The following is a 5127-nucleotide window of genomic DNA, read 5'->3' as shown; positions in this document are numbered from 1 at the left end:
AGTGCGGTCTACAGACCGGAGAGAGCGGTAGTGCAGGGAGCACAGGTCCTAACTGTAATGGCAAGCTATGTACACTGATCAGTTAAGGGTAGCGTAGCTCCATTAAAGCCCCTCTGAGCGTAAAGTCGAGGGCAATTGACCCATCCCCCCTTGGCCCTCTCAGAGACTACGTTACTATTACTATAATAGGCAGGATGCCACATTTCATGATAAATTACAGATGTCAATGATCTTTTAGTAAAATAAAACAAATACTTTGCATTGAAAAGTAGCCATTAGACTGAATATGCAGGTTGTTTTTCATGATCTTTCTCTGAATAAAATCAGAGAAATTGTTGATGTTGATGTTGATTGTTGGCATCTTGGTCAAGCAGTCATGTATTTTCATTGGGGTAAGAGGCGTAAGCCAGCTTATCACCTGAATAAAACAAAAGGGTGAATTTCAATGGCCAAGATTCACTCTCAAGAAGTCCCCTGTACACATTTGATGAGCTTTGGGCCTTGGTGAAATCAGAAGTTTGGACAACTTTTCTCTAACACTATTTTCACCATTAACCCCTTCATGACCTTGGGATTTTTCATTTTTCCGTGTTCGTTTTTTGCTCCCCTTCTTCCCAGAGCCATAACTTTTTTATTTTTCCATCAATATGGCCATGTGAGGGCTTATTTTTTGTGAAACGAGTTGTACTTTTGAATGACATAATTGGTTTTAGCATGTCGTGTACTAGAAAACGGGAAAAAAATTCCAAGTGCGGTGAAATTGCAAAAAAAGTGCAATCCCACACTTGTTTTTTCATTGGCTTTTTACTAGATTCACTAAATGCTAAAACTGATCTGCCATTGTGATTCTCCAGGTCATTCTGAGTTCACAGACACCAAACATGTCTAGGTTCTCTTTTATCTAAGTGGTGAAAAAAAATTCCAAACTTTGCTAAAAAAAAAAAAAAAATTGCGCCATTTTCTGATACCCGTAGCGTCTCCATTTTTCATGATCTGGGGTCGGGTGGGGGCTTATTTTTTGCGTGCTGAGCTGGCGTTTTTAATGATAGCATTTTGGTGCAGATACGTTATTTTGATCGCCCGTTACTGGATTTTAATGCAATGTCGCGGCGACCAAAAAAACCCGTAATTCTGGCATTTCACATTTTTTTCTCTTTACGATGTTAGCGATCAGGTAAATACTTTTCTTTCATTGATAGATCGGGCAATTATGAACACGGCAATACCAAATATGTGTAGGTTTGATTTTTTTTATTGATTTATTTTGAATGGGGCGAAGGGGGGTGATTTAAACTTTTATATTTTTTTTATTTGTTTCACATTTTTTTTTACTTTTTTTTACTTTTGCCATGCTTCAATAGCCTCCATGGGAGGCTAGAAGCTGGCACCACTCGATCGGCTCTGCTACATAGCAGCGATCATCAGATCGCTGCTATGCAGCAGAAATGCTGGTGTGCTATGAGCGCCGGCCACAGGGTGGCGCTCACAGCAGGCCGGCATCAGTAACCATAGAGGTCTCAAGGACCTCTATGGTTACCATTCTGACGCATTGCTGACCCCCGATCATGTGACGGGGATTGGCGATGCTCTCATTTACGGCCGCCTGGCCGGAAGCGCTGGTTAAATGCCACTGTCAGCGTTTGACAGCAGCAATTAACTAGTCAATAGCGGTGGTTGAACCGCAATTTCACCCGCCGCTATTGCGGGCACATGTCAGCTGTTTTGAACAGCTGACATGTCCCAGCTTTGATGCGGGCTCACCGCCGGAGCCCTGCATCAACGCGCGGTATCTGACCTCGGACGTACTATCCCGTCCGAGATCAGAAAGAGGTTAAAAGGTAATTGAAAACTTATAAAAAATCAATGCAGTCTCTGGTTTTAACTTAAATCTGGATTTATGCTGTGACAATCGCAATCAAATCACCTTTAATTATACATCTGAAATTCTTCTTAATTTGAGAGTCAACTTCTTGGGATTAAAGTATTAAAATTAGTAAAATTCAAGATTTTTAAGTAAACCATTTACTTATTTCTGACTGAGACAATCCCCAATCTGCAATTACAATTCATAGTCTGTTTTTACAGAATAAAACTTCATTAAATCAGTAATAAAAATACTCATTCTGTTTAATTTTAATCCCAGAACTGTCATTTAAATGTTTTAATGAGGAGCAGCCAAGGCTCTCTTAATTAATCATCGCTGTCATTTATTTTACAGTTGTTTACAATGAGATGCTGTACTATTTCAAGGTCAAATCTTGATGAACATGTTTATTTAATTCATAGAGCAGGTATAAAATGTGATTACTTATTTAGTTTAGCAAGCTCTTGAATCTTCTACTCATCATCAAACCCTTATCAAATTAACAGTCATTAATCTGATAATATTTCTTTTTACTGGTGAATGTATAATTAATTAATACCTAGATCTTGGATTATCTTGTGGGTTAACTGGGAGTAATGTTGAATAATATTTAACAAATTACTGTAACATACTAATGGATAAAGAATGAATTAGGTATGTGCAGAACTGATGCAAAGTGCAAGAGTATATAGTGACCCAATATTAGGAACACTTTAAGAGTTTCCCAAAATCGCACGCCAGTTGAGTAGCAATATGGTTGGGCCTTTCCTTATCATCTCTGGTGGCTTGAGATGTCCATTAAATGGTAAAAGCTTTGAAAAGTAAAAATTTGTAACTCCTTTGAGGAGTTGTCAGTAATGTAACAATTCTGTGCAATCAAGCTGGTCATCTCACACTATTCTTCTTGGGATTTCTCAAGTCTAAAGGAAAGGGAAGACACATCTACATACACGGAGCTAAAAAAAAACTAGACACATTTATTAATGTAGCTCAAGGAATTATACATTTTTCAAACAAGATGATTTTAGAAAGAGATCCATCTTCTAAATTTATTTTCAATGTTGGAACATCATGTTTCTTCATAATCAAATTCTCTTTCTGTTAGTGTAGGTCTCCGCTTTTTATAATATGAGGCACTGACTAAAAAGAGATTGTAACCACTTCTTCAATTTATCATGATAAATCTGGAAACATTGTTTTTTCTTGAAATGTTCTAATTACTTATTATAGAGACTAGTTTCAATTAAAGAGATTTTTCAATTTGCAGAGCTCCTTTCCATTTCACAAGACATGTGTCACACTCACCAGTCCAGTTGTACTGCTCTTCTTGACTCTAAAGTTCACTCATTCTAAGACTGGTGACCTCTCTACTCAACTCCTCACAGACCTTTCCTTGATGTCTCCTGGCCTTCGATTCATCACCACTGCAGAAATGGTATTGTGTAAGAGAAACTTGTACTTTTGGGAAACTTACTACATTTCACAGCATTTCCTAACCGTGTAGAACCTTGAGCATTATTGTCAATATAAAAATTAGTACTCCAGCGTCCAACACAAAGAGTTTTACTGCTGCATATCTTTGGGTGTGAATGCATTCCATGTATTACAAAAAACACATATAAACTTTTAGCCATTTAACCATTAAGCTAAACTGTGATCACTCTTCTCTGTGCTAATCTCACAGTAGTTTATCTGATGATTTTTATTTTCTTCAAGTTTAGTTGTCACTTAGAATATACCAGCCTCCTGTTGAGTGTAGCCATACACAGAAAACATTCTAATCCAATAGTCATTTACAGAGAACAGTCTAAATAAGAAAAAGAAAAGAAATGGATTTCATATAGTCTGACACTTTCATTAGATATTGAATCCAATAAAGAAGGATGAAAAGAAGTCAACATTTTATAAAGCAAATATCATTGGACATCAGCATTATCTAAGATTATCTAAGACTGGCATATATAATTTGAATATACTAGCACCTTTTAGTGTGCTTTTATACTACAAGCAGGGGTGAACCTAGCCTCTCTGCCACCTCAGGTGAACTGCAAATCTCCCCCGTAGTAAATTTTTAAAATCGGTAGAAATTAATTAATCTGGCTCATACAGATTTATATCTATCCTGTAAGAATTTGTACAATAGTGGACATTTTAATTTAGAGAAATAGAAAAAAGATGTTCAAACACAAGGATGTCAGCACCATCACACACAAATACAAGAGCCACACAGAATAATCCAGAACAAGGATCATTAATGGCAATGGCAGGCTTGGCACAAGCATACAGACACACAATGATGGCTGGCAGAGTGGTGGTCCTGTAGGCAGACACAGTCCTGCATCCTTATAGCATACACACAGGAGGAAGCACTGATGGCCAATCTATTATTTCTGGCACACACCTACAAAACTCTGGGCAGCTCCAATGTGGTGGCTGCCTGGAACTGACCAGTCAGACATGTCCACCATGCAGTATCGTCCACACACCACATGCAACGACCTGCACTCTGAGCATCAACAAGCAGCCACTGCACTAAGCTGGTAAAATGGAGCAGCTTCCCCAACAGACCACGTCTCATTCTCTTAGCCAATCACAAGTGCGGCACACAGGGCTGGCCAGAGCTAATAGCAAGGGCCTTCCAATTAGGTTGAGAGTGAATGGCTTCACTCAAACCACTGGCCATGAGTGGAGAAAATGAATTGGTGTTATCATTCATATTCTCTGAAAAAAGGCAAAGAAATCAAATATTCTGCTGGGATATGTAAACTTTTTAGCACAACTGTATGTTGCAAGGATTACATTAGGACAAAAGTTGCACAGATTATCCACCTAGGGAGTACATATGATAGAGGCCAACCACACAGCTGCTAAATGGACTTTGGTGCAGAGATGAAATATTGGATAGTTCTATTTACATTATTTGGTTGTTAATAACTTGTGTAAATTGCTTTGCAAGTAAGCAAAAACAAGGATTTTCCCAAGGGACAAAGAAAAGACCTGGAGGAAAAACACAAGTCCAATGACAGTGGATGGCAAAACCTGGCACCATAATCAGTGTCCACTTTGGACTTTGCTATGGGACACGCTTTCATTTCTATTTACCACTGTCTCTAGAAATCGGTTTTTGGGCCTCTCTTACCTTAGTTTTTAATTGTGACCAGTTGGTCAACCCATTTTCAAAAACAGCGCATCATGACAATAAGGTGATATAACCAAGCAGGCACCAGCATATCATTGATGCAATGTGTGCAACCTCACAGGGG

Source organism: Ranitomeya variabilis, chromosome 3 (assembly GCF_051348905.1).
Source record: "Ranitomeya variabilis isolate aRanVar5 chromosome 3, aRanVar5.hap1, whole genome shotgun sequence".
Lineage (NCBI taxonomy): Eukaryota > Metazoa > Chordata > Amphibia > Anura > Dendrobatidae > Ranitomeya > Ranitomeya variabilis.
This window is presented reverse-complemented; position numbering follows the sequence as displayed.